Here is an 18,763-nt window from a genome sequence, read left to right as displayed (position 1 = left end):
GGAGAGATATCAAGGACACTGGGTGAATCAGCATAATAGTATCATTGATGTGCTGGGAGGATATTCGCAAGCAGTTAGCAAGGCACGGAAGACTTCAGTAGTAAGATCTACATATTCTTAATAGTATACGTTCTAGTCATGATATATTTTTAACATGGGTTATCATGATGAGGTCAGGAGGAAGCCAAAGCTGAATTGCTAAGAAGCAAAATTTGCGATACCCTTTGTAGTAACAAAGCACGGATAATGAATCTCAACAAAGGTGAAAGAGAGACCTTAAATGACTTGACAAAGGACGAGAATGTGGTCATAGTTCCAGCGGACAAAGACAGGTGCCTTGTAGTGCTCAATCGTGAAGACTACGATCAAAAATGCATATGTCACCATCATAATAAGAAAACCTATAAACCACTTGGCTATAATCCAACCAACGGCTACAGAAGAAGGTTTGCACCTTCACCAACAAAATTTTCACCGAGTGCACTATTAAGGTCGATCTTAAAGGACGTTGAATCCTCCTTCAGAGCCATCGGTTACAGCTTTCTACGGCCTCTCTAAAATACACAAGCCAAAACCTATCCCACTTCGGCCGATTGTAAGCAGCATTGGTTCGGTCACGTACAACTTAACGAAATATGCTGCTTACATAATGAGTTCCTCACAACGTGACCATCAACAACAGGGAAAAGAACAGGGGACTGGTCCGTCTGGACCGAGTGGATCGCGAAACTTTCGGATAACTATCCCTTATGTGACCGGTGTTTCTGATGCTATGAAGTCAGTCTTTAGATCCTTCGGTTTCGCCACCACTTTAGAGCCATGTAACAGCTTACGTTAAGGCAGAAGTTGGTAAAGGTGATGGATAAGCCCCACAAAGATAAGATCTAACATGTGGTTTACAGGATAAAGTGTAGTGATGAGAACTGCAGTGAAACCTATGTTGGAGAGACCAAACAGGCACTGAGCTCGAGAATGGGACAGCACAAAAGGCCTAGTACGATTGAGGCACAGAATTCGGCTGTCTATAACCATTTACGAAGCTCGGGACATTCCTTTGGTCTAAGCGATGTTAAGATCTTGGACAAGGAAGAAGACTGGGTTAGACGTGGCATCAAAGAAGCTGTTTGGGAGAGGGTAGAGGACCCTTCTCTTAATAAGAAAGGGGGGTTGCGGTTTGTGCTATGGCACACGTAGGACCGTGCGTTACGGGACGTGCCGAGTCAGCTATCACGTGACACTTGCGTAACAAGGCTGACTTGGCAGTTTCCTGATGAAGGCCTTGTGATATGGCCGAAACGTCGATCGTTCGTCTATAACTTTCTAATATTTGAATTATTTTTTTTTTATCATATTCTAAACTGGATGACTGATACAATTCATAGCCATATTCGCTGTTGTTACTCTTTTATTTTGGTTTTAGTGGGTCGTGCTGTGGTTTCTTACATTACAAGACTTTATCATCTTCCAAAGCACAGGTACAGTGAATGCGAATGAAAGAACTATCTCCCGAAAAAAGTTGATGACAAGCTCGATAAAACCCTGACACAGTCTATATATGTGGTGGCGATCTAAATCAACTCAACATAAATCGTCTTCAAGCTATGACCAGCTTGAGTGCCCTCGTAGATTTCCCTACTAGGAGTTACTCATATTTGGACAATAGTCTAACAAACCGCCTGCATCTATCTAGAAAAATCTATTCATTCAATTTGTCAGTTGAGAGCGAATGCTACCAATGGTCAACATTTGGTGGCAAAAGCCAAACGATCGATTTGGCTAGTATGCTCAAGTTAGATAGGCCTTATGGTGAAACAAAGCACTGTTTACTTCGTTTGGCTAAATATCAATTTATTTTCTAGAAAATCGATAATAACTGAATTTCGCAAAAATGTCGCTTTTGAAGCTCAAAATATCAGACGAGTCTCGGAGCGTTGCGCCACGAATTGAAAACTCTTGGACAGATAAAAAGTACCAAATCTTAATGAAAAACATCAATAAATATGTTGACAGCAATTTGAGCAATTCTTGATCATTTATTTACACAATCTAGTTGAATTTATCCGACCTTCGTCTAACAAGATCAAAAATAGGCCAAAAGTAACCAGTCAACTAACTATGTGCTAAATAAAATAATCGACTGAAAAGCTGGCTCTTGGAAGGCGAAGTGTAGTTCTTTTTGATCTTCGAAGGATTTTTTGGGGAAAGGGATTCAGTACGGTTTCATCAAATTTTAAAGTTGGATAAAATAAGCTGAGTTGATGGTGCCGTCAGTTATTCGAAAATGTACATATTCACACGGAAACTCAATTTTTTCTCAATTTACATCCAATCTACAGCTTCTTTAACATATAATATCATCTAACTGTCCATATCGTTGTATCACAAAAGGGGATTGCAGTCCTAAAATTTTTGCATTACTCCCTCAATAGCCATATAACTTGGCAGAATAGTCAACACCTCCTGGTAGTAACTGTTTACAAAGCGTATCTCGGGGTTTCTCTTTTCTTATTTCGTTAAAATACTTCACGTAAGAGATCTTTGTTTAAATATAAGTCTACAACCGAACCGTGAAGCAAATGCTTGAAGCGGAATGTTGCTAGTTTAGAAACATGTTTCTCGTTTGCGGAATAACGCTAATTAATTCAAAATAAGGTCTTTTGAAATAAAACACAAAAATAAAACATTGGACTATGAAGCACGTGGCTACAGGAACTAAGGTCGGGTGTTACATATAAGAAATAGGACCAAACAAATATCTCACTACGATCATAATTAAATGTATCAATTGAATGTTTCATGGAACTTCGATGGATAAAGCTCATTTTAGGACAAAAAAAAGAGTGAAAGATCTGCAAAGGGCTTAGTTATGCATCACTGCAGGTGTGCAACAAAGAAAAGTGCAGTGTTTGAATATTTGTTTAATTAAAAGAAGTTCTACAGGGTTCAAACCTGGAGAACCACAACTTTCGCTGAAATGTTTATACCAGCCAGCGTTCAACAGCTTCATATTTATACCACTTCTTCCCCAGAGGCTACTGTGCCCTGTTAAGTTACTCGTGCCGGTAAAAAGACTACGACCAATGTAGCACGTTCACATTATTCGCACTCATCTTTTCCCGGCAGCGGTCCAAAAACAGCTCACGTCTCGGAAATAAAACCATTTCTGCGTATCTCGGAACTCAAGAAACGCTTCGAGCAATCATTGCACCAGCTGATACAGCAGACTCGAGTGCGAGTCGGTGTACTTACATCAAGTACTTGCATTTTAGAAACAGCGGCTTTGGAAAATCCAATCAACTAGTTAGTTATTTAGTATTCTTGCCCAAGAAGGTAGCCAAGTGAGCAGTGATCTCAAACATTGTCGGGTCCAAAGCCATCAATACATTATATGACGAAATATTATAGAGCGTAGCCGATGCGTAATGACAAATTTAACGAAAGCCTGATGTCTGGTCAGACCAGAATGTTCACGGCCATTGGGAAAAGACTAACATCTGGAACCAGGAAAAAGAAAGTAAACAAACCCCGTTGTACCTATCTCTTTCATCTTTCCCTCCAAAGATGATAAATTTAAGAGGTAAATGACTACTTCTCACAGAGGTCCAAAGCCAATCAATGCATTATATATGGCGATATATTACTGAGAATGGTTTGATATATCGGAAGGAACTCTGCGCCCCGAACTAGAGCCTCTCGTCCACCCCAAACAAAGCTTTGCACTAAGCGAAGGACAAATTGTCGTGGAATGTATGTTAACAGGAGGAGAGAATTATGGCTCCTTGGTTAAGAATTAGGTCAACTTCGTCTTTTGGCCCGGAAAAACTGAGACTTTTGGAATTGCTCTGAAACCACCTTGAACAGGCAAGAAGAGGTATAATTACTGTTTCCCATTTCTGGATCCTTTATCGAAGTCACAGTATACTCTTACTACTTGAACGAGCACCAAATATCCTTGTAATGACAACGATACGCAATGCTGTTGCAGAGTTCACATCTTTTCTCTGCAATTCGTTTTATTAGTAAACGAAAATGCCAGTTTCAAGGTAATTTCTCTAATTAATTAAACAATCAATAGATAATAAAATAGTAAGGAAGAGAACACAATTACGATTCAATCTTTCAGCGTCTTAAAGAATACTTATAAATTCTTTAAAATGTTTAACTCTAGATCTATTCATGGCAATTGTCATCTCGACCGGTTCCTTCTTACACAAAGTAAGCAATGTTTCTATAGATACTCAGAGTGGTTTCAGCAATTAACGATAAAACCCCTCTGAATTTCATGTAATAGGTTTGACTGTAACTCATTTCGAAAATAACATACCTTCAAGCGAAGAAAATTAAGTAAAATTGCAGTGAAGTTGAAAACTTATCAACAGTAAAATTGTAATAATGTAACAAGCAGTGGTTTTAATCACCGAATTAGGTCGATCTTTCGTTCTTTTTGTCCTAAAATGAGCTTTATTCAATTAAATAATAATTTACTAAATGAAAATATAAACTGAATAAGGATCGGAGTTAAATAATTGTTTGCTTCACAGTCTAATGTCGTACTTTTGCGAAGTTGTCGATTTTCAGTGGACCTAATTTTGAATTAATTAGCGTTCTTCCGCAAACGAGAAACATGTTTCTGAACTAGCAACATTCCGCTAACTTTTGGTTCGCTATTTGGTCAAAGACTCATATTAAAAAAAAATATCTCTTACGTGAAGTAAATAGAGAAACCCTTGAGATACGGTTTGTAAACAATAATTATCAGGTGTTGACTATCCTGCCAAGTTTTATCGCTATTATGGGAGCGATGCAACAATTTCAGGACTGCAATCCCTCCTTGTGATACAGCAATATGGACGGTTAGATGATACTATGTTAAAGAAGCTGTAGATTGGATGTAAACTACGGAACAATTGAGTTTGTGTGTGAATGTGTACATTTTCGAATAACTGACAGCAAATCCGTCAAATCAGCTCATTTTATCCAACTTTAAAATTTGATTAAACCGTTCTGAATAGTTTCCCCAAAAAATCCTTTGGAGATCGAAAAGAACTACACTTCGCCTTCCAAAAGCCAGCTTTTCAGTCGATTATTTTATTTACCACATAGTTAAATAATGGGTTACTTTTCGCCTATTTTTAATCGTGTTAGACGAAGGTCGGATAAATTCAACTCAATTGTGTAAATAAATGATCAAGAATTGCTCAAATTGCTTACAACATATGTATTGACATTTTTCATTAAGATTTGGTACTTTTAATGGGTCTAAGAGTTTTCAATTCGTGACGCGACGCTCCGAGATTCGTCTGAAATTCTGAGCTTTAAAAGTGGCATTTTGGCGAAATTCAGTTATCGATTCAGTTCTCAAAAATAAATCGATATTCAGCGAAACGAAGTATACCGTGCCTTGTTTCACCATAAAACCTATGTTAACTTGAGATATGAGCTGAATCGATTCTTTGGCTGTTGACACTATATCTTGAAAATGTTCGATTTTTGGCCACATTTGCTCTTTAAGATCGACCATACCGGCTTAGTCATTCCATCTGGCGCAAAGTTTAAACCGATCCGCAGCAAGATGAAAATACGGGATTTTGAAGATCACAGAAGAGCCGCTTTCTAAAATGCTCTTGCAGACGAGAACTGGGATGACGTGCTTCTCTATTCTTATGTGGATGAGACGGTTTGTCTTCTGGAAGAAAAGATTAGTGATCACATGGACAGGTGTATGCCAATGTATACTGTTTCCATCTCGTCACGTGACCCAGCATAGATGACCCCTCAACTAAAGTCAATAGTTAGAACGAAATCTATTAGGGGATTTCGCCCCAGAAAATCGATCGACTATGTACTGTTTCCATCTCGTCGCGTGACCCAGCATGGATGACCCCTCAACTGAAGTCACTAGTTAGAACGAAATCTATGGGAGGATTTCACCCCAGAATTTTGATCGACTATGAGACATCAACAGACGAATATCAGAAATCATCTCCCAAAATAAGAGAACGTATCTGACAGCCACTGCAGGTACTTGAGACTGGTGGAAAAGCATTGACACATTGTCTCAGCGGCATAAACCCTCAAAAGGTGCGTTGATGAATAACAGTACCCTCGTGGAGTTGAGTGAATATTATTCCGAGCTCTCTACAGATACCAACTAAATAGAACCAGTACCGAGTGTGATCAACAGCGAAATTCTAATTCCAGAAGTTACGGAGACGTAGGTGTGGAACTCCTTAAAATTCGCTCAAGAAAACGGCCACTGGACCAGAAATGCTTTAATAGTGGGTCTGGAAAGACTACGCAGAGATATTCACGCCACTAATCGGCAACATTTGGAACCTATCGATTGCTACTCAGAGCTGGCCATTGTCTTGGAAACAAGCGCACGTCAACCCCCCTCCCCCCCACCAAAGTAGAATTACCAAAGATAATGGGGACAATCGTGGTAATAGCATTACTCCTGTTATAGCTAGGGGTGTTTGAAAAAATAATTCATCGCACTTATGCCCAAGAGGATAGAGAAGAACATCGTTCTCCCGCGCAATTCGCTTATAGGAAGGGCGCCAACTGTACGGGTGCTTTATTAAACATGCAGCGCAGGATATACAGCTGGATTATCATTGGAAATCAACACGAAGTCCAGTGCTCTTGATCAGTGCTTCGACATCCTTTACTTTTACTTCTGAACTTGCGGTAATCGCGCCTGGAATCAATTACATATAGCAGGAATCGGAAGGTACACGTAGGTCAAAATTGTCGGGGTGACATTTTAGATTAACTGCAAATTTAATTGTCATGTGAAGAACAAGTTGGAAAAAGCAAACAAATGCCTACATATTTTACGAACTTTGCTCAAAGAAGGGTACAATTAATCCGCAGTCGATTATCTATTCAAAATTGTGGTTCTGCAAAATTTTCTATACGCCCTAGATAATTATGGTGCCTTGGAATCTGACCTCTCCACTGTACCATGTTTCCTTTATGGCTGTTTTAAATGAAAGTTCTGTTCTAAACATATCAATGTTCACAACCTTCTAGAAACACATGATCGTAACCTTTTCAAGATAGTATCTAACACTGTAAATCATCCCCTCCTGTCTTTTCTACCTAGAATCAAATCTACCCATTATAACCTTAGAGGGAAAACCTCTATAAAAACCTAAGATCAATGCGGTGCGCTTTATGAGTTCCTATGAAAATAGATAAGTATTCAAGTTAAATATAATTTAGTATCAGAGAGGGGGGTCTACATCTTTTATACTTTGTAAGCTTTAGATTTTAATTTGTTACATAGGAAATGTGCTTTTATCCTTTGATCGAATTAAGACATTGTCATTATTACTATTATTAGGTAGTTCTACTTTACTTTTCGAGCTCCAGTAACCAAAAAATCTTTTACTTTTGTAGCAGCCAATCGTATAAAACCTGCTTTCTTGACTCACTTTAGCTCCTCTACAACTTGTTCTAGCTCTTGATCCACTTCGTCCATCCTTTGCTTTCGAGACTTAGAAGCATCTTGGTATTCTTCAGTCAAAGCTTGGCGTTGTTACTCAATCTTTGCCTCCATTTCACAACGTAGCCTTTCCTTTTCTTCTTGGTGCTTTGCTTCCATCTGTTCCAGCATCTCCTTTTTCTCCATGGTAGCTCGAGTTCTTTGCATTTCCTCATCAAGTCTTCTATCCTCTTGCCTTACAACCAAGTCAGAAAGCTTCTTTATCATCTTGAGGGTTTCCTCGTTGATTTTCTGCATTTCCAGGATCTGATTTCTAAGTTCCTGCTCTCTTTCTTTCTGTGCTTGTTGCATGTTTGCCTCCATCATTTTTTTCATTTGTTCTCTATGGGCTCGAAGATCATTATCCATCTGCTCGCGGAATTTCTTTATCTCCTCTTGCATTTCACGTAGCATTTCCATCTGTCCAAAAAAAAACCATAATCAACAAAAGTGCACCTCAACTGTAAAGGTTATGTTAACTGTTAATAACTATTCGTCGAAGGAGAAGTGAACAAAGGCGGCGGAACGTTTTTAACCATGGGGGCGAAGGGGCTATCTTTCGATGGAGAAATTTCAGTATTTGGATAAATGCTAATTGAAAGAAATATTTACATATTAAGATATATCAGTTGGTTTTTTCCAGTAGTTTAACTAAACCCAAAACTCCATGAAAAAGCCGGTGAAATTGACGCCTACTAAATTAACCGATGAAAACCAGGAAGCGAACGCTGTCCTATCACTACTATAATCAGGCTGCCATATATAACGTTAAAGAACGAACAATCCATGAGGATGAATGCATCTGGAGTTTTACAAGGGAATCGGTGAAGGTTCGAATTTATTAACTGGTTGAAACTTAAAAAAAAAAAGCGCCGCTCTAATTTCATCTTTTGCACCGCTGGCAGGCTTGTGGTAGTCACCTTTTATCAGACCATGTTTTCCAATAATCTCATGAAAGGAAAGCTTCGGGCTCCTTCTTTCCTTTGTAGTTGATGTTGTACTGTGTTGAAGTGCTTTTTGAGCTTTGCGAGCAAGTTGTTGCAGAATTCTCTGGTCAGTTTGTCATTCTTCTCTTGCCATAAGGGAAACGTTTAATTCAATGACTCCTAAATCGAGCACTGCGTTACAGTATAACGGGAAATTTAACTGTCAAGTAGACCGAATTGATACCTAACCTTCATATTTTCCAAAAACTTCTCAATCGTGTTGATGGATAGTCCTTTAGTGTCTACCTTTAAATGGGCTTCACTGTTCTCCAATACCATTGCATGATTATTTCGCAGTCGGTCATTATCACACGGCAGCTTATCCTTCAGTTGTAATGCCATGGTGGCTTCATAAGCATCAAGTGCATATTTCATTGCGTCAGAACATTTCGTCTCCAAAAACTGATCCCAGGCGTTCTGAACATTCGGAACCATACCAGGGGTGTTGATGGCTTGGACGTAGAGCTCTACCAGTGCTGCAAGGCCTGATTAAAAGAACTGTTTGATTTGTACTTGTTCTTACATGTTTTGTGAGTAAAGAGTAAAGCAATCATCCACTCTTGACTAAATTTGTATAAAATCTACCATTCAAGCTTTTTTTCAGTGCAGGGTTAGAATGTGCCATTGTAATTTTTAGAGCTAAGCGTTTTCAGTTCAAAGTCTCGATGGAGCTGTAAAGTGCATCAAAAGTGCACAGCGAGTAACTGTAAAGCTTTTCCTTTACCTTCTCCAGTGACAGATTCTCCAACGTTAATGCTCTTTTTGGGGAGCAGAACTCGCCTTACCAAATCTTTAAAATCTTCCATCCCACTGAGGAAAGAAGGATTGATGAGGCTTTTGTTGGCATGGATACTTCTTAGCACCTCGATGTCTGTCGTGGGAGGAGGTAAAGCGAATGCTTCGAAACCGGGAAAGAAGCTCAAGATGCTTTCAGCAACTTTCCCACTTTCTTGGCCAACAACTGATGAGTTTTGGACTTGAAATAGCTACCAACACAAAATATGCAGTTTTTGAATGAGATAAAAAATATATAAGGCAAACAAAGAGGCAATATTTTGACAGTTTGAAAGTTATGGTTGTTTTGCTTTCAATCAGACAACCTTTTATTCTTCCTTATGACATGTAGCTCAGCTAAATTTACCCAACTGGTTATTCTGTTGACGTTTCTGAAATTGCTTCAATATCAACATACCCTTGTGATGGGATGTCTGGTTCTCTTGACATTTCATTTTACCATTTGTATTCATGAGTTAATAAAAAAAAACTGAGAGTAAAGTTTCTTTCCCTGGACAAAACAAAAAATCACATTGCCTAACTAGGGCTAAAACTTAGCCTCCCGACCTGACTCGTCAACCAGTGGGCCATAACGTTTCTCTGATGTTCGATTCGTTACTGAGGCAACACTAGATTACAACAGCAATGTATATGCACTATAGAAGTGATGTCATTATTATCATCATTATTGATTATACATCAGCCATAATTCTTACGTAACAATTTTCGATGTATGGGCGTTGAACATACAGGTTCGGACGTTATCCGATGTGGAGCAAGAGTTACTGAAAGCTATAATAGAACAAACCAGCCTTCATAAGACAGGATTTTATGCAATTTTTTACGTGACTGGGAAGTGACGAATGATTTTATGGTCATTGTGAAAAATTTCAGGGACTCATGAACTATTAGGGACCTTAAGATTTGAGGACGGCGTCCTCTTCTAGGACTTCACGGCATATAAAGGCGTGGGGAGAGAACGCCGTTCTTTGTGCGGGAATTTTGACTTAAGAAAAGGTAAACCAGACGCGAACTTTTTGCAGCACCTGGTCGAGAATAGCGTCCTTCAGGAAAGCGCGGGACGAACTTCTTTTAAATTTTTGTGAGGAAATCATCAATGAGGATGAATTTCTGTTGTTGTATGATGTTAACAAGTCGAAAAAAAATTTCGGAACTACGAAAGATTTACATTGCAAGATAAAAGTCAGACTGAGTGTAAGACAGATTTTCGGGTCCAAAAATACGACATCCTTCTCTTGGTTGATGTTCTTCGCTTACCTGACGAAATATGATTAAAATCCTGAACTTAGCTGGTCTCTGATAAAGTATAAAAAATAATGTAATGGAGGCTTTCGAAATGAGTATTATTTGTAGTGGGATGAAACTTGTATGAATAATAAATATGACAGTCTTAATTACATGAGACTCAAATCACTTTAAAGGTAAGCCGTGAAAACAAGCATCTCCAATATATATATATTCTCAAGTCGCGGAAACGGCATAAGAGTAACCAGTAAATAAATCGGTAAAACATGGTAAACAGGAGGAAAATGTATCGACACTTCAAAGAAAGATCGCAGCGCTCGAAAACTTTTGATTAGTCTCGCTGTAGAAACTGCGATTTTGACTTCTGATTATAACTACACTCTACTTACATCAGCCGACCTCTCACATGACATAATAAATTGATGCTCAACATGATAAATTTTTCCATTCTCTTTAAAAGGAAAACATGTGGAGTCTATCTCTGAAAAAACAAGAACTGTTAACAACAGATTATACAAAATAACAGCGAAAACGGCGAAAGAAATGAATAATTTCAGCTCCAAAACCAAACACATACTCACGTTTTGTGCACGACGCGAAATTTAAAAAATGGCGTACTCACCACGTGTGAAACGCCGTCCCATTCACACAAAGACATGCGCAATGTCATTTTTTGTGAAAACGAACTTCCGTTGGCGTTCTAGCAGGTGACGTCCTCAAATTTTAAGGTCTCTGTTATCTCGAATTAGCCCCCCGAATTGCTGACTATATTCAGTATTTATTTCAGGATTTAAGCACCAAACTACCTTTTTCAGAAAGTAGTCCTTAATGTCGATGCAGTCTCTTGGAATGGCTTGAGTAACGTCCCTAAGTAACCAAATGAAGAAAGGAAAGGTCTTATGGAAATACTCTGAGTCACGATGGTTCCTCCTGGTATCCTGCCTTGTTGTTGATCGCATCTCAATACGTTGAGATAGTTTCGCAATGAAACTGTACACGTTAAAGAAAAATAAATATCCATATTATATGCAAAAAAAAAAAAAAAATCAGCAAAGTAAAGTTTATGTACTTAGTTTCGCCTGATCCTCGAGTGCTTTTAATCAGTCTTGATCATAGCAGAAACCAAAACTGGGTTATTCTCATCTTTTATCTAAAATTCTTTCTATATATATTTCAATTTTTGGTCAACTCATTACCATTACGATGGGAAAAGGAAATTTTTCTTTAAAGTAAGGGTGATCAATTGGTGATATCTGATTTAATAATACGCTAGCAATAATTGTAGCACCTCATTGGTTGAGAACAAGTCAATCTAACCCAAACAGTGCAGAAAGAGTTGAAATTGAGAGCCGAACGTTTAAATTTACTTCATTCACAGATAAGTCGCGAAAGCGCAAGAAAACAGAATGGCGGAGTTTGATGGAGAGTGCTAAGAGCAAAAATACCCAACAAAGCACAAACAACTGGCTGAATGGGTGGAAGTCCTGGGCTTCCAAAACCGGGTGAAACGGAAGTACTGAGCAGCACAAACCAGATTCTCTGGGAAAAATTCGCGAGCTGTTCAGGGAAAATTTCATAAGACAGGGAAGATTGCGATGCTGATAGTCTTCGTGAAGGGTTGTCTGATATTCAATTAAGAAACGAAGAAAAACGCTCAATTTTTTATATATGAAAGGCTAGAAGCAAGTTCTTGCTGGAAAAGCCCAACTCATATATCTACGAAATGAGAAGGTTATTTACTGCAATTTTCGGGTGAAATCAACCGTGGCTCCAATAATTTCAATATGGCACAATTGAATGTTCGAAGCTCGCGAAGTAAGATCATCGGACGAAATCAAACTACTACTTAAAGTTGTGCCACTTCGATATTTTTGCAATAACTGAAACCTTCTCAGACGAGAGCAAATCAGACAAGCAAATACATGTGGATACCTATAAGACTGTTAGAAGAGACAAATACGGGACAGGATGGAGGTGGCTGTTTTATTTACACTACGAATCATATTTGTTATTCATGGCTCCAATCCCTGGAGTGTCCCCATATTGAATTAATTTGGATAAAAATTATGCTTAATTCGTCTGCGTTGATCTTAGGTAATTGTCATCGACCTCCTTCTAAATTCCAGTCCTACAGCATATTTCATGATTGTATTGAGAGAGTGTGGGTTAGGCATAGGAATGTGATTTTCGTCGGGGATTTCAATTCGGACCATTTTGGTAACTACGAGGGTGTTACATCACATGGCGGTGGGAAATTGCAAGACATATTGCAGCAATTTAGCTACAGCGCAATGAACATTAGGAACGAGCCAACAAAAGTTGCAAGTGACACACAAACCCTGATTGACTTGGTTATTACTAGTAAGCCAGAGATTATCGGAGCTATTAAAACAATTGAGTTAGGAGTCTCAGATCACAAACTGGTTCTTGCCATAATATGGTCTGAGATAAAAATGCCGCCTCCAAAATTAGTCAAAGCCCGCACTTTCAAAAGACGTGACCAAGTAGCTTTTGTGAGGGATATTGAGAATGTAATTTGGTCAGCCTGCTCCGTTTTCAATGATCCGGACGATTTCTATTGGGTGTAGTCATACATATTCAATGATATCTGTCAGATGCAGGCGCCTTACAGGGAAGTTAAAATCAGGAGCGTCTCGGTACCTTGGATAACACCTCAAATAAGGCTCTCTAAGAGCAAGTACTACTTGGAACTGTTTGATAAAGTGAAGGATTGTAAATCATACTGGAGATTGGTAAATTATGCGACCAACAGCGAATCAATTGCCCCGATACTGGGGATGAGAAATGCGGATGGAAGAGTTGTTACCTCCGACCTGGACAAGGCGAACATACTAAACAAGCATTTCTCAACTATTGGCGAAAAGTTGGCCAACGAATTGACGAACACCAACTTGACTCAAAGTGAAGTTCATCTTTCTATCATCAAACCTTATGTTGGGAGCATAAATTTATCGTATGAGAGGATTGTTAGCTGAATGGCTAAGCTGAGAGCCGATAAAGCCTCAGGATCCGACAATGTATCCTAAAGCTATTAAAGTGTGCTGGTGACTCAATTCTTCCATCTTTGTTGTAGGTGTTTAATAAAAGTGCTTATTAAACAACATGTTGTCGTTACTTTCTTTAAAAGGATACTCAAGTCCTTCAAGATCACGTCTGGTTGGAACGCCTTGTGAATTGTAGATCAAAACTGAGGCTAACAAGACCATTAAAGTGAAGATCTGGTTATCATCAAGTCCTTGCCCATTTGCGGCATCAATTCCCTCAGAATCTAGCAACACTACTGTGAATTCCTGGCCTTTAGCATCCTTATAAAAAATATCTCAATTAAATCTCCATACGTCGCCAAGATAGATATCATAAATAACAAAGTAAAATTAAAATAAAAATTCTGCACACCCTGAACTTTTCCGGCACAATCCACGACCAGATTCCCATGGTTTCCGCTTCCATGTGATGCCCAAGAGGGAAAACTTGTGGTTGATTGAACGCCTCGCTGAGCACAAATGACTTTCCTTTCCTGTATGGCCCGGCTATAGACACCACACATACTGGACCTAGATGATCATTGATCACAAGAATTATACATAGGACCAGACTGCTATAAACCCTAATGAACAAAAATTGACGTAGTAGAGGCATTTTTTTAATGATATCATCCACGTTGACCATCAGGGTCAAATATTGTGATGAATAAGTTTACAGTTTACCTCTAATCCTCCGGAGATCTTCAAGTGCTTCATCCATCACATACAATGAGGTTCGCCTTTGTCCTGTTTGGATGCATTTGCCTGAACTCGAATCCCATTTCAAGTTGTTTGGTAGGCAAAGTGGAGTTGCCCTCCTGGATCCAGTTTGCGAGCCTTTTTTCCCTTTTGAGTACAAAATTTTAAAGAAAAAACTTTGCTACACTGATACAAAACAAATTCTCTTCTCCCTCAAATTTGGTTAGTGAAAACTAGAGGGTCAAAGTCTATTTATTTGGTGCGATCTTTGGAAACTTAAGTATAGGGCAGTAATGGTAACAATTTGGAAATTAATCTTGCGGAGGTTCATAGAAAGCATAGAAACTGAAGTCAACGTACTCTTGAAATCTGGACCCGAAGCTTGAGCTGTTCGTTCAACTTCAGTCTGACACAGCTTAACTGTTGATCTTCTCTGTGCTCCTTGGCTCCCCTGTTGCTCCAGAAGAGAAAGCTCAAGTGCCTTGGCTAACGCCTCGTCTTCATTTTTGATCGGATGTTGTTGTCGCCAGGACTATAATTATGGTATCAAGTGAATATTTCAATGGTTGCCTGACTCAAAAGTTAAAGGAACGAAGGAGCGAAGGGGAGAAAGAACGAAATCAGTATGAGGCGACTTTCTCTCTACTCAAGGAGCAAGATGTTTATCACCACGTATGTAATGAGATGATGAACATAGTACCAGTGATATAGAGGTTAGCAATTATTTAGTAATTGTCTATTTACTTTCCCCAGTTTAAATCAGGTGTCTGCATGGCACATAAGGGTAAGTAGTCACACAATTTGGTAGAAGTAAGCAGTAACTTTTCTGAGCCCGTGGTTCAACCTGCAGTCTGAAATGAAAATTTGCAATATTTATACATGGGAAAAAAACAGAACGAGTGCAGTTTAAACAGTGCATGCTTTAACTTTATTTACATTTAATTCAACTGATGGTTGAAACAGATTACGTTGTTTATTAGTTCAAACTTGACACGTTGAAAACGTGTAATCTGTAATTTGCATCCGTGATACAAATTTGTTTCCGTTTAGCATGGGAGCAGCTGTCATTTCAGACCGATCAGAACTTTAAATTTTTCTCCATTCATATTCTTAAACATGCTATTTTACACTTATCTACCAAAGTCAAGTGAGAATTATGTAAACCGACTTACATCCATTGCTCCCTTCCGTGCTTGCTTTCCAAGAAACTTCTCAGTTTGATTTACTGAATTAACTGTTTGTTAACTGCTGAAACACCTCAGTCTCTCTGAAATCCGATACAGAAAAACGATAAACATTCCTCTGTTTCCTTACCAACACAGTACAAGCTATAGCCTGCGTAAGTATTTGTGTTATAAATAACAATTAACTTTGATATTTAGTGTACGATTTTACGCCGTTAACTGACGGCGTTTTAAAATCGTACAATATACAGACTGAGCTAGTGGCGTTAAATCTCACAATATACAGACCGAGGTAATCGCATAATTCGCCGTTATCTGATACGCCATGGATGTGTATCCAGTCTAGCCTGGCAACCAACATCCTGGCTTACACTTAGCACTCGTTTCATGCATAGCTGAGTGCGAAACTCTGTCGCCTTTGGTTGCAATTTATTTGATTACGGAAAGTCCATCAAGTTGCCTCCATCAACTTGATTTTTTTTAAACAGAGAGAGTATCAGTGAGAAATAGGGCCACGATTGAAAGCCATCTCTTGGTAACACCGAGGCCAAAATTCTACACCACATGAAGATTCACACTAGCTGAAGGAAAACTAAATTGATCTCGCTCATCAAATCTCAACAACACAACGAATCGACGAAGTGAATCAGAAGCGAGAGTAAAACGAATAAAAGCTGTTGTAAAAAGTTAATTTTGTGCAAACGAAATTTTGAGAGAGACATACGTACCTTTAGGACTCCATCGATGACCGATTCTAATGAAACATTATTGAAGTAAAGCCACTGCTTCATTTGCATGGAAGCTTCCACAAAGGTGCTTTGTGTTGTTTGTTTTGCTTAGCGTCACGGAACTTTGTTACTAGGTCACTCGGCTCACAGTTAATCTTTAAAACACTAATTGAGAGCCGGGTGACCTAGCAACAAAGTAAGGTCTATTTAGATTACAAAGTTCTGCTCGCGGCCCGAAGTTTTGTATGAAATTTTACCGGGCAAAAAAAGACCGCTTTGCCTTTAATATATTGTGATCCACAGAGATCCAATCATTTGCCTTCGACAGAGTCTTTATTTCAATTCAGCGTTTTTAAACTCAGGAAATCAAGATCGCGTTACAATTTTCGTTCATATATGTGATCTATGTACGCGTCTGTTGAAATCCTAACCGCGAAAACAAACGGAAAGCAAACAAGGTGCGATTTGCCAAAATTTGTATGCTGTTTCTGTCTTTGACAGACGCGGGCTGCAAGTGCAGAGTATTGTTAAAGTCGATTTACGGCTTCTTTTCGGTCATAAGGAGCCCCCAGTCATACCCGACAGATCTGGTAGGCCCAAGAGAGCGACTTACGATAGTGAATTAAACGCATTTTTGTTTGGACTTTGCATCTTCATCAGTCACTTTTATTCTCACCTTTATTGATGCGTTCAGTCTTAAAAAAATTAAACGAATAAACATACAATTCATTTCTCAGAGGCCCATTGAAGACAAAATTGAGATCCCGAAGCAAAGTTTCCACCATGATAAGGCTGCATAATCCCGCAGAAACATCCGGAATGTATTCCTCAATAAAACTTTCTTCCTTGGTGAACCCTGCGCAACATTTTCCTTTGCCGATGCTATTTATCACTTCGAATCAATTTAATCAAGCTATTGTGTCTGTGAGACTTGGGGCGCGAGATTTTGTAGTTTATTTGGATCTTCAAGAGGCGTATAATTTTAGCCACACTGCTGAATTACATACTGAAGGCTTTCAGACTTTGTCCCTTTATTATTTTCAGTGTTCTGATGACGAGGAATCTGAATGGAATGAGATAACGACGCAGCCCGAAGCTGCAACTCGTTGTCAGTTTAAGGAAAAGTCAACTGACACAGTACCACGTTTTATTATCCAACTACACACCGTAGACTACACTGAAATAACGCCCGAGACGAGCACAAATATCACGCGGCATTCAGTTGAACTCCAGAGAACCGGCTGGACAGGTTTTCTCGCATCGCGCAAGCGACGAATTGGATCGGAAGTTCCGAAAAAAAAATGGTGGACAATTTTAATCATTTTTCTGACAACGAAGAGTCCGAATGGCTGGCGAATATTGATCCAAATTTATTAGATAAATCGAACGAAGAAAAGCAGTTAGACGACGATGAAATTTCATTATTTATTGAAGAAAACGGCAACACGACAACGCGCCCATTCCGTTCAGCCTCGCATACTTCTGTAACGTACTCCCCGTAAATAAATATCCTCGAAATTCCCCTGCACTGGCGTGTTGGATAATAAATGACTTATTAGACATTTTGGTGTGTCGTACCGCTGAGTATTTTTACTTGTTATTTGTATTTTGACTCGCCCTACAGGCTCGTCAAAATACAGCACAAGTCGTAAAAATACTCAGCCATACTACAAAACAAAGGGTCTAATTAACAACTATTCCACGAGCGCGCGTTGGATATGAGATGATAGATAGCCAACTCGGCGCGTAGCGCCGAGTTGGCTATAATCATCTCATATCCGACAAGCGCGAGTAGAATGATTGTTTTATTAAAAACGTTAAATTAAATTATTAAATTTTATTAAATTTTTAGCTCCCTTTTAATTTTAAGCTGACACGTACGCTTACCATATTTGTGGATTATGGTATATTGGCTGATATATCATAATGGCTAAGCCACTAAAAGTCTTGAATTGCATCATCCAATGATCTAGTTTTTAATGATAAGACATATTTATTCGCTCATTATTCCCTTCCAGCCACCAATGTTCGTACATTACTATTTGTGAGTGTGAGTTAGAAGTTTGCTCGGTCGATCCTTCCCGTGGTCACTCGGCGTAATCAGTTGAAATTGGTCCCATAGCTTAAAAATAATAGCCTCAGGTAACAATTAGTACTGAGGTTTAGCAAGACGACCTTCTTGTCTAGTTTTGTGCAGTTAGGGATAATAAATGCAGTTGAGGTAATTAACAAAGATTTAGTAATACATAGACAGGTAAAAACGAACGATATAATATCCCGACGTTTCGGCGACTTCATGACGCCATTATCAAGGGTACGAATGAAAATAAAATTAACAAATGCGAGTTCAAGAGTTACAACTAGTTTGCATAGGGGAGGTAGCTACACAAGTACTTTAGCACGGATAGAATCCGTTTGCACGTTCAAACTCGGTGTTAATTGTTTGATGTAAAGCATCTCGTTGACAAGACAATCGAATTTGTTTATGCACTTCTTGAGAACTTTGAAACAGCTAAGAAGGTCCTCAGGGACAGCACCTGCGTGGTCGCTGTCGTAGTGCTTGCGTACTGAAGATGACGTGCTCTTATCACTA

At 39.0% G+C, this 18,763-nt stretch overlaps 1 pseudogene across 1 annotated transcript; it reads right to left on the bottom strand.

Moving 5' to 3' along the window:
• Positions 1 to 6,667: 6,667 nt before the first annotated feature.
• On the bottom strand, positions 6,668 to 16,266 carry LOC111341814 (guanylate-binding protein 6-like; annotated as a pseudogene). The gene is made up of 10 exons (XR_015998314.1): positions 16,171 to 16,266; positions 15,431 to 15,525; positions 14,619 to 14,790; positions 14,244 to 14,405; positions 13,933 to 14,090; positions 13,669 to 13,841; positions 11,322 to 11,505; positions 9,200 to 9,461; positions 8,665 to 8,960; positions 6,668 to 7,909 (listed from the first exon to the last, which is right to left on the bottom strand). The product of XR_015998314.1 is annotated as a guanylate-binding protein 6-like (transcript).
• Between the last annotated feature and the right edge of the window lie 2,497 nt (positions 16,267 to 18,763).

The sequence above is a fragment of the Stylophora pistillata genome, chromosome 3, assembly GCF_964205215.1.
Source record: "Stylophora pistillata chromosome 3, jaStyPist1.2, whole genome shotgun sequence".
Lineage (NCBI taxonomy): Eukaryota > Metazoa > Cnidaria > Anthozoa > Scleractinia > Pocilloporidae > Stylophora > Stylophora pistillata.
The sequence above is the reverse complement of the archived record's forward strand: the minus strand, read 5'-3'. Positions and strand labels throughout refer to the sequence as shown.